This window comes from Balaenoptera ricei, chromosome 20 (genome assembly GCF_028023285.1).
Source record: "Balaenoptera ricei isolate mBalRic1 chromosome 20, mBalRic1.hap2, whole genome shotgun sequence".
In the NCBI taxonomy this organism is placed as follows: Eukaryota; Metazoa; Chordata; class Mammalia; order Artiodactyla; family Balaenopteridae; genus Balaenoptera; species Balaenoptera ricei.
The window spans coordinates 11,584,829-11,597,209 of record NC_082658.1 but is presented as its reverse complement, the minus strand read 5'-3'; the positions used below and the strand labels follow the sequence as shown (position 1 = coordinate 11,597,209).

Below are 12,381 nucleotides of genomic sequence, written 5' to 3'. Positions count from 1 at the left end.
GCAAATACACCCACAAAATGCATTTTAGTATCACTAGTGGATGTGAGAAGTGGAGGAAGGTCGGAGAAGACCAGTGGGCTCAAGGGAGGGGATGAGCACAAGGACCAGGCCACATTCAGGACACGTGGAGTGAGACGTGTATGGTGGGTGGGTGGAGATGGGGGAGAAAGACAAGGAGACAGAGAGAGACCCAGAGGCTGGAAGACGACAGACAAGGCCGTGAAGACAGCGTCTGGAGGGCCACTGGCTCCCAACACGCAGCCCTCCAACGGGGGGAGGGTGGGGGGAGGGGAAGAGGGGACCCTGTGCATCCAGCCCCGCCAGGCTCATGGCCTCGGGGAGCAACGCCTCGCTCAGCCAGCAGAGGAAGTTATCTTCCTGGCTGTGGCTGCGCTGGCCGGTGCTCTCTATTCACGGAGCAGAAGAAACATAAATGCGGGCTGTGTTTGCCCGACACGGACAGAGCCCCTCTCCCACCGGCACAAACGGCCGGGCTGACCAGCTGCTCCACCGGGCCAGTCAGTCCCTCCAGACAAATCCTTCTGTTTACTCCGCTGTCGGAGAACTCTGCCCGTCCGCTCCCGCGCATCACCGCAACCGCCGAACCAGCCCACATGCAGCTCTGACAGCGGCTCCATGTGAATCAGGATCTCTCCGTGGATAGAAATGGGCTACAGGAAACGCATTTTCCAGTCCAATTCTGAGGCCTATGCAAACAGGGCTGCTCTGTCATCTTTCTCTCTGTAACGCACTTACTGATTGGACCTCTGCCTTCCCATAATGATAGTCTGTGCCAGACTAATCCTTTTGTCAATAACAACAATAAGCTCTGGACAAAATATAAAAAACAACCACTTGAAAGAGCAAACAAATACAGGCAGAAAGGGAAGCCATGACCCTTAAAAGAAGAATAACTGGGCAAGGTCTGCCTTAACCAGCTTTTCCCAAGAGTGCTCCCCAATTCACACAGCGCCGGGGGCACTGCTCAATGCAAAGGAGATCAGAACCCCAGGCTGCCAGAAGCTTCAGGGGAAGTCTTAGGAAGGAGGAGCCAAACTCTGCGAGCAAGCTCTCCTAGGATCCTGGGCTGACCCCGGCACTGCACAGGCGTGGGACCAGACCCCGAGGAGCCCCGGGGACACCAGAGCTGAAGTGCTGAACACGCTGAGCAGAGGTTTCCACACTTGCTCACTAGCAGACATGCATGCAGATGGGGACAGCCAGTGCCACGTTAGGGGGCTATCAACACCTGGGGCTTTCCTCTGACACCCTGTGGGGTGGTGCCTCAGTTACAACCACGGTCCAGGATTCAGAGCCTCACCCCAGAACTAGGAGCAAAATCAAAGGAGACCAGTCCTACAGCTAAGAGACCTCAATCAATTAAACCATCTACAAGAACAGAGCTAAATACTCCTCAGAGGAAGATAACAGAATCCAGACTTTCTCAGTGTCTCATCCACAATGGAGAGTATTCTACCTAAAATCAACAGAAAAATTGTTAATAAAACCAGATTCATTGCTGACCACATTTTGGAATTAGACTTTAAAATTATAAAAATAATGATTAACTGGGAAATAAGTATTATGATAAATCTGCTGAAAATATAAAGTTCCATTAAGTAGGAAATTAAAAATAGGGCCATGATGCAACTTTAAAATATCTATGATATGGCTATATGCATTAAGAGCAGCATGGATAAAACCAGTGACTGACAATCCACAAATTGTACATCAGCCAATATTTATTCCTTCGCACCAGGCAAAATCAGAGGCAATAAAAATGGCTTGACAATTCCACAAAATTGGATATTAGTAATTATGACAATAAACACAACAGCTGGCAGTCGGTTAGTGCTTACTCTTGGTGCTAGAGCTCTCATCAACAGGCTCTGGCCACTTTTGAATCCTCTTTGTCCGACTCGCCCTTTCCGAACTTCGAGTGAACAGTTACGCAGCACCTGACCACTGCTTACTGCCTGCCTGCTGACACTCCAGGCCAGGGTTTCTCAGCTGGGCACTAAGGACTCTCAGGACCAGATCACTCTCTGCTGTAAGGGCAGCATCCTAGCCTCGACCCACAGGACGCCAGCAGCACCACACCCCAGTTGTGACAACCAAACATGTCTCCTGACACTGCCTAATGTCCCTGGGGGGCAGAGTCACCCCCTTGAGGCCACAGCCCCAGGCCAGGCCCCAGTGTCTCTCACATTTTCCAGAACAGTCTCTGCTTCCACTCTTGCCTGTGCTCCCTATTCCTCTCACAGGAATTCTCTACCCAGCAGGCAAAGCAAGCCTTTTAAAAGGAAATGCTGTGATAAGTCATTTCATCTTGACCCTCCAGAGGCTTCCTGCCATGAAGGATGAAATGCAGGGTGCTTGCCTAGCCTCCCAAGGCCCTGCCCTGGGCTTCCAGTCACTGCTCTGACCTCACTTCCTCACTCTCACTCTGCTTACCCAGCTCCATTCACCCTGACACACTTCCTGCTCCTTCAACACGCCAGGTACAGCCCCACCTCAGGGCCTTTGCACTTGCTGTTCCCTCAGCCTGCAACACTCTTGCCCCAGATAACTGGAAGGTTTACTCCTTTGTTTTATTTGTACTTCTTCTACCTTCCCTGACCAGCCTAAGGAAAATAGCACCTTCATTCTCTACCCGCATACCCTGCTTTTTAAAAATAACGTTTCTTGCTACCTTATTATATATTTGTTATTGCTTGTCTTTTTCATAGAAGATAAGCTCAATGAGTACGAGGACTTCTCTTATTTTGTTCATCAGTGTGCCCCCAGTACTTAGAAGGGTGCCTTAATATATAGTTTTGATAATCCATAAATGTGTCAACAAGTGAATATGGTATAAGATTTATTTCTAATAGTTCACATATATCTTTTTCTCCCTGTTGCTCTTGAAAGTGAGTGGCTTCAAGATCTGTATGCAGAACAAATTAATTAACGTTAAAAAAACTCAGCTGTGTAACCTTGTACACTATCATATAACTGTTGGATGCTATTGTTTCTGAGAATGGAAATACATTAATTTTTTTTTCTAATTAGAAACCCCCCCACATATTTACCATAAAAAATTAAAAGTACAGAAAATTACAAGTAAAAATTAACCCCAAACCTAAGATAACCATTAACATTTTCACATTTACCTCTTAGAGAAAATTGAATCATGCTGGTTTATTTTGTTCTAGGAGAAAAGGAAATCAGTCACTGAAACATCCCAAACAATACAGATGTGTGTAACGGAAAAGTGGAGTCTGTCCTGCCGCCCCATTCCACTGCTGACCACTGCTGACTGCTCCTCTGCACCCAGACTGTGCCCAGCACACGTGCACAACCAATATCTACCCTTGGGTTTTGTTCAGTTTTTTTTCTTACCACAAGAGAATTTGCCATACACACCACAGCTGTGTTTTTCTGTTGTTGTTTTTTTAAACATTTGTTTTCCAGCATTTTCCAACATTCAACAAAGTTGAAAGAATTTTAGAGTAAGTTCCTGCATCCCACCACCTAGGTTCCACCATCAGCATTTGATTGCATTTGCTTTATCACATCTCTGCCTCTCCGTCCATTAATCCATCTCATTTTTGGTGCGACAGAGAATATGGTACACTTGCCTTTAAATTCTTTAGCACACATACTGAGATCTCAGTATCTGTTTATTGTTTTTGTCTTTTGATGTAAGATTACATACAATGAAGTACACACATCTTAATTGTTCATTCACCGGGTTCTGACAAATGCACATGCCCATGTACCCAAGCTCCTACAGGGACCGCTACCAACATCCCAGGGAGTTTTCTCTCACCCTTTCTCAGCCAATTCCTACTTCCTCCCATTGCCCCCAGAGGCAAACACTGCTCTGATTTTTCTACTGATTTTTATTCCTCTGTTCTAGAGTTTCGCATACATGGACTCATCAAGTATGTACTTTTGTATAAGGCCTCTTCCAGTCAGCATAATGTTTTGGATGTTTATCCATGTTTTTGTTTGTATCATGAATTTATTCTGTTTCGTTGCTGACTGGTATTCCATTATATGAAAAGACTGTAGTTTATACATGCTGTTCTGTAACTTGCCCTTGTGTATCATGGACAATATAAAAGCTGATGCATAGAACATTACCTTTTTCATGAACATAAGTGTGCTGTCCTCGGGATGCATTCGTAGCAATGGAACTGCCTGACGAATGGGTACACATATTGAATGACCAGTCATCTGATGGCTCTCCAGAGGGAAGTGCCATTTACTGTCTCATCAAGGCTGAATATACCCACTTTTTAACTTCCGGAAAAAACTGGGTTTATCAACATAAAAGAAAAACAAACCCTCTGTTCTACTGATAGGTGAGAAATGACACATCATTGGAATTTCTTTGATTATTATTGAGGTTAAATGCCAGCTAATAATTTTTCCAGTTCTTTGTATTTTTCTTTTGCTTGTTTCCTGTTTATGCCCTTCTTGTCTTATTGATTTTAAAAGTGCTTTATACATTAACGGAACCAACGGTGGCTTTGTTATATATTACACAATTTTCTCAATTTATAATTTTAAGTTTTGGTTTTTGTTATCTTTGCCATACAAAACTTAAAATTGGTGTTTAATAAAATCTATCACTTCCTTTATAGCTCTTTAATTCTCCTGACAATTTTTCCAGTACTTTTGTGAGTTTTCTTTTTTACATTTAAATCCTCGGTATATTTGGAGTTTATTTTTTCAGGTGAGAGGTAAGGATTAAAAAAAATTCAAATGGTTAGCCATGTGCCCCATATAGTATTGAGTAATTATTTTTTTTCCAAATGATAAATTCTTATACAGTAGATTCTGTTTCTGGAACGCTCTACTCTGTTCCATTGCCTCAAATGTCTGCTCTTACTCCACCTGAACCTTCAAAATGCATTTTAATAATTAGTAGGACAAATTTTCTTTCACACATTCTATTTTTTCAAAAAATTCTCATGGGTATTCTCAAACATTTATCCTTCTACTTGACCTTTAAAATCACTTTATCAATATGTGTCAAATTTATGGTTTAATTTAAGGAGAATTTATATCCTTAATCTTCTGGCTCTCACCATGTAATAATAATGTGGTCAATCCCTCCATTTATTCAAATATCCTTTCGTATCAATCAGTAAAGTTTTATGGAATTTTCTATACATACATCCAATACACTCTTAGCTTGTTTATGTTTTTTTTTAAATTTTATTTTTGGCCGCGTTGGGTCTTTGTTGCTGCACGTGGGCTTTTTTCTGGTTGCAGCGAGCGGGGGCTACTCTTGGTTGTGGTGCGCGGGCTTCTCATTGTGGTGGCTTCTCTTGGTGTGGAGCACGGGCTCTAAGTGCGTGGGCTTCAGTAGTTGTGGCACACGGGCTCAGTAGTTGTGGCTCGTGGGCTCTAGAGCGCAGGCTCAGTAGTTGTGGCGCACGGGCTAGGTTGCTCCGCGGCATGTGGGATCTTCCCAGATCAGGGCTCGAACCCATGTCTCCTACATTGGCAGGCAGATTCTTAACCACTGCACCACCAGGGAAGCCCCTTGTTTATGTTTTGTCATTGTTACTGCTACTACTGTGAATCAGATTTACCTTCTTTCCCAACATTTCCTTACTGGCTTTTTTTTTTTAATTAATTAATTAATTTATTTATTTGTGGCTGTGTTGGGTCTTCGTTTCTGTGCGAGAGCTTTCTCTAGTTGCGGCAAGCGGGGGCCACTCTTCATCGCGGTGCGCGGGCCTCTCACTATCGCGGCCTCTCTTGTTGCGGAGCACAGGCTCCAGACTCGCAGGCTCAGTAGTTGTGGCTCACGGGCCCAGTTGCTCCGCGGCATGTGGGATCTTCCCAGACCAGGGCTCGAACCCGTGTCCCCTGCATTGGCAGGCGGATTCTCAACCACTGCACCACCAGGGAAGCCCCCTGGCTATTTTTAATATATAAAGAGGGTAACAATTTAAAGGAAATTATTGTGAAGTATACCATATATGAAGAGTATATAAGATACAGATGTGAGTTTAAGGAACAATAAAGTAAATATAAGCACCACACAGATTAAGAAATAGCACATTACAAAATCTAAAAGGCCCCATGTGTCCCCGCCATGGTGTCTGTTCCTGCCCGCCCCCCCAGAGGTAGCCTGTACTTTTATGATATTGATTTGTATTTGTATGGTATTGATTTGTAGTCACTTAGTAATCAGTCACTTTGTTGAATGCTCGTGTTATTAATAATTTCCCAGTGGATTTTGTTGTTTTTTTTGTTATTGTTGTAAAGTTAAAATTCAGATCATACATAAATAATGCAAATTTGCGTTCTCTTTAGAATATGTATACCTTTCATTTTGTTTTTGTATCTAATTATATTGACTAGCATTTCCAGAAGTTTGTTAAATGAATTACAGTTAGTATACATCCCCCTCTTAGTTCTAATTACATTAATGGAAACACGATGTTGAAGCATTAGTGCATGATAATGGCTGCTAGTTTAGAAGGTTTCTCTTATGTAAAGGAAGTATTCTTCTATTTTTATTATAAGGTTTTATTCATTTTTAATTTTATCAAATAACTATTCTTCTCTCACCTATTAAGATGATGAATTATATTAATAGGCAGCCTAACAGAAAGTCATCAAAACAGTCCTGGAATGAATCTCACTTGGCCAAAGTTTATTCTTCTCTTACTATATGGCAGGATTCTAAGTGCTAATATTTCATTTTGAACTCATCTGCAGTGTGTGTCTGTGTATGCATATGTGTGTGCCTCTGTGTGTTTGTGTGTATGTGTATGTATGTGTCTGTGTGTGTGTATACACACTGCATTTGTCAGGCTTGGTACCTCAGTCATGGTAACTTTATGAAGAGAATGAGAAAGCTTATATCAATACTTGTTGAAATATGGCCTATGCTTACATACTATTTTATTACCATTTGTTTTATTCCATATTTCAAGGATAATCATCTATATGTTGAATCTTCATTGTTTTATTTTTCTTGCTTCTCATTATTTTTTACTGCTTTCTGTTTCCTGTACTCCTAACCAATTTTAAGGTCACAAACTTCAGAATTAAATTTGATTTCTTAAACTTTCTTTTTGCTAGTTCTCTTTTCATCTTGATGTACTGTTTTGTCAATCTCAATATTTATTCATTTTTTTTCAGAGACCATTTTTCTGTAATTTCATTGAGGATACAAAGCATATGCTGTCTTCTTCCTGGAGCTCCTTGTAACCACACCTGAGTTTATGCTGATGAGGTGACTCAGGGTGGGGGCTGGTCACCAGAAGGACCAACACTGGATAACAGCAGGGAACTTTCAGCCCCATGCTGACCTCCAGCCTCTGACCTCAGGAAGGAAGGGGGCTGGAGACTGAGCTCTAAAAAGAATCTTGAACAAAGAAATTCGGAGAGCTCCCAGGTTGGTACTTTGTGGAGGGGGTGTGCCCTCCACTCTCTCCCACATGCAGGTGACCCTCCCCTCCAGTGAGAAAGAGGGGCTTCCCCAGCAGTCTTGCTCTCAGCACTCCCTGTGCAGGTCTAGCCTGCACCTGGGTAACAGCTGGGAGACACAGGGCAGGAAAAGACCCGCAGAGCTGATCCCCACTGTGAGTGTTAGTCACGGTTTGATTTCAGTCCCCAAGGTGACGCTCACTTTCTGGAGTCCTCGGGTAGCTGCGTTCTGAGCAGAGGCTGTACTGAGTGTGGCCGAGTCCTTCTTATGGGCCGACACTGGGGTCTCCACGGATGGAGATGCCATGGAAGCTTCATAGATCAGACTATTTTAACCAAGTCCTTCTGAACATGAAGCGCATTGCCAGAGATGTCAGGCTTTTAAAGGAATTTTGGGAAACAGATCAAAGTGGCAATACACTATTAAAATAAGACAAGCAGGGCTTCCCTGGTGGCGCAGTGGTTGAGAATCTGCCTGCCAATGCAGGGGACATGGGTTCGAGCCCTGGTCTGGGAAGATCCCACATGCCACGGAGCAACTAGGCCAGTGAGCCACAGTTACTGAGCCTGCGCGTCTGGAGCCTGTGCTCCGCAACAAGAGAGGCCACGATAATGGGAGGCCCACGCACCGCAATGAAGAGTGGCCCCCACTTGCTGCAACTAGAGAAAGCCCTCGCACAGAAACGAAGACCCAACACTGCCATAAATAAATAAATAAATAAATAAATAATTTTAAAAAACAAAAATAAAAAATAAGACAAGCAAATTCCTTGACATTTCATTTAATGTAGCAGGTTAAAAAACAAACAAAGAGGCCGCCACCTGGGCCGCTGCCGCCGCCATAACCACGACTCCCCCATCTCCCGCCATGGCCGAGGAGCTCTCCGCGGCCACGTCCTACACCGAAGATGATTTCTACTGCCCCGTCTGTCAGGAGGTGCTCAAAACGCCCATATGGACTGTGGCTTGTCAGCACGTTTTCTGTAGAAAATGTTTCCTGACTGCAATGAGAGAAAGTGGAATACATTGTCCCCTGTGTTGTGGAAATGTGACTAGAAGAGAGAGAGCATGTCCTGAACAGGCCTTAGACCTTGAAAATATCATGAGGAGGTTTTCTGGTAGCTGCAGATGCTGTGCAAAACAGATTAAATTCTATCACATGAGACATCAATACAAATCTTGTAAGAAGTACCAAGATGAATAGGGTGTTTCTTCTGTCATTCCAAACTTTCAGATCTCTCAAGATTCAGTAGGGAACAGACATTCACAGAAAGATAGACAAGATGAAAAGGCAGAGGGCTATGTACCAGATGAAGGAACAAGATAAAACCCCAGAAAAACAACTAAATGAAGTGGAGATAGGCAACCTTCCAGAAAAAGAATTCAGAATAATGATAGTGAAGATGATCCAGGACCTCGGAAAAAGAATGGAGGCAAAGATTGAGAAGATGCAAGAAATGTTTAACAAAGATCTAGAAGAATTAAAGAACAAACAGAGATGAACAGTACAATAACTGAAATGAAAAGTACACTAGAAGGAATCAACAGCAGAATAACTGAGGCAGAAGAACAGATAAGTGACCTGGAAGACAGAATGGTGGAATTCACTGCTGCGGAACAGACTAAAGAAAAAAGAATGAAAAGAAATGAAGACAGCCTAAGAGACCTCTGGGACAACATTAAATGCAACAACATTCGCATTATAGGGGTCCCAGAAGGAGAAGAGAGAGAGAAAGGACCTGAGAAAATATTTGAAGACATTATAGTCAAAAACTTCCCTAACATAGGAAAAGAAATAGCCACCCAAGTCCAGGAAGCACAGAGAGTCCCATACAGGATAAACCCAAGGAGAAACACGCTGAGACACATAGTAATCAAATTGCCAAAAATTAAAGACAAAGAAAAATTATTGAAAGCAGCAAGGGAAAAACGACAAATAACATATGAGGGAACTCCCATAAGGTTAACAGCTGATTTCTCAGCAGAAACTCTACAAGCCAGAAGGGAGTGGCATGATATACTTAAAGTGATGAAAGGGAAGAACCTACAACCAGGATTACCCGGCAAGGATCTCATTCAGATTCGATGGAGAAATCAAAAGCTTTACAGACAAGCAAAAGCTAAGAGAATTCAGCACCACCAAACCAGCTCTACAACAAATGCTAAAGGAACTTCTCTAAGTGGGAAACACAAGAGAAGAAAAGGACCTACAAAAACAAACCCAAAACAATTAAGAAAATGGTCATAGGAACATACATATTGATAATTACCTTAAACGTGAATGGATTAAATGCTCCAACGAAAAGACACAGGCTTGCTGAATGGATACAAAAACAGGACCCATATATATGCTGTCTACAAGAGACCCACATCAGACCTAGGAACACATACAGACTGAAAGTGAAGGGATGGAAAAAGATATTCCATGCAAATGGAAATCAAAAGAAAGCTGGAGTAGCAATACTCATATCAGATAAAATAGACTTTAAAATAAAGAATGTTACAAGAGACAAGGAAGGACACTACATAATGATCAAGGGATCAATCCAAGAAGAAGGTATAACAATTATAAATATATATGCACCCAACATAGGAGCACCTCAATACATAAGGCAACTGCTAACAGCTCTAAAAGAGGAAATCGACAGTAAGACAATAATAATGGGGGACTTTAACACCTCACTTACACCAATGGACAGATAATCCAAACAGAAAATTAATAAGGAAACACAAGCTTTAAAGGACACAATAGACCAGATAGATTTAATTGATATTGATAGGACATTCCATCCAAAAACAGCAAGATTACACTTTCTTCTCAAGTGTGCACGGAACATTCTCCAGGATAGATCACATCTTGGGTCACAAATCAAGCCTCAGTAAATTTAAGAAAATTGAAATCATATGAAGCATCTTTTCCGACAACAGCGCTATGAGATTAGAAATCAGTTACAGGGAAAAAAACACAAACATGTGGAGCTTAAACAATATGTTACTAAATAACCAAGAGATCCCTGAAGAAATCAAAGAGGAAATCAAAAAATACTTAGAAATGATGATCCAAAACCTATGGGATGCAGCAAAAGCAGTTCTAAGAGGGAAGTTTATAGCTATACAAGCCTACCTCAAGAGACAAGAAAAACCTCAAATAAACAATCTAACCTTACACCTAAAGGAACTAGAGAAAGAAGAACAAACAGAACCCAAAGTTAGCAGAAGGAAAGAAATCATAAAGATCAGAGCAGAAATAAATGAAATAGAAACAAAGAAAACAATAGCAAAGATCAATAAAACTAAAAGCTGGTTCTTTGAGAAGATAAACAAAGTTGATAAGCCATTAGCCAGACTCCAAGAAAAAGAGGGAGAGGACTCAAATCAATAAAATTAGAAATGGAAAAGGAGAAGTTACAACAGACACCACAGAAATACAAAGCATCCTAAGAGACTATAACAAGCAACTCTATGCCAATAAAATGGACAACCTGAAAGAAATGGACAAATTCTTAGAAAGGTATAACCTTCCAAGACTGAACCAGGAAGAAATAGAAAATATGAACAGACCAATCACAAGTAACGAAATTGAAACTGTGATTAAAAATCTTCCAACAAACGAAAGACCAGGACCAGATGGTTTCACAGCTGAATTCTATCAAACATTTAGAGAAGAGCTGACACCCATCCTTCTCAAACTCTTCTAAAAAATTGCAGAGGAAGGAACACTCGCAAACTCATTGTATGAGGCCACCATCACCCTGATACCAAAACCAGACAAAGATACTACAAAAAAAGAAAATTACAGACCAACATCACTGATATCACAGAAATTGAGACAGAGATGTAGAGAACAAAAGTATGGACACCAAGGGGGGAAAGCCAGGGGTGGTGGTGGTGGTGGTGGTGGTGTGATGAATTGGGAGATTGGGCTTGACATGTATACACTGATGTGTATAAAATGGATGACTAATAAGAACCTGCGGTATAAAAAATAAATAAAAAAATAAAGGTTTTATTAAAAAAAAAAAGAAAAAACAAACAAAGAAACAAACAAAAAAACCCACATGAAACAGTGTGCCAATCATCTGGTATTTGTAACTAAATTAAAAAGTATGCCATGTGTATTATTAGGCAAGAAAAAAAGTAGAAAAAGAGACTTTTGTAATTTACAATCTTTAAATAGCTACCACTTTTAAATGTACAGAATGGCTCACTCTCCTCAGGAGCTTCTAGACCAGTAACCAGAACAAGACACAAATGAGGTTCAGGAGCCAGCTGTCTCAGCTGCCCTCGATGTTTCAGAGGCAAGCATCTGAATGATGGTCGGAATGAGCCGATCCTGTCTGTCTTGTTCCCAGGGCCAGAGCCTGGAAGACATCCCAGGGGTCCCTTAAGTATGTGCCCAGTGAAAGCAGAAAGAATTTCCAAGGGAACAGTGCTAACTCTGCAAGGGTGCTGTCATTTTGGTCCAGAAGAGGTTAAAAGGTCAAAACAATTGTCATAAGGAAATGTCTTTTAGAAAATGCATATTTAAGTATTGGAGGGTAAATATCATAATTTCTGTAATTTACTAAAAATAGCCATAAGAAGAAAATGATAGAGCAAGTAACAAATGTAAGATTTGGGTTATGAGTACAAGGGGGTTTGTTTTATTATTCTCTTGACTGTTTTGTTAGAATAGCTGAAAACTGTCCTGCAATGGAAAGTAAACAGAGAGAAAGAGGAAGAGAGGTCAAAGCAGATGTTCCTACGTTGATGAGTCAACGTCAGGAAAACATTCCAGGGAAAGATCTAATTTCTCAAAACTTGAGCAGTTTGTTTCTGTTTTTGAAGAATGTCAAGATGTAAAGAGGGGCTCCCAGCCCTGCCCAGCCCAACTCATCTCCGTGGTCATTAAGAGTCGGTCCTGACAGCAAAGCCCCTGCACTGATCTGCAAAAGCAGAAAA

General features: G+C 41.6%; 1 protein-coding gene across 5 annotated transcripts in view; it reads right to left on the bottom strand.

Annotated features, from left to right (window-relative positions):
• The window catches only part of RPTOR (regulatory associated protein of MTOR complex 1), a 344,195-nt gene that overhangs the window by 128,419 nt on the left and 203,395 nt on the right, over positions 1 to 12,381 (bottom strand). The gene's annotated exons all lie outside the window — the stretch shown is intronic.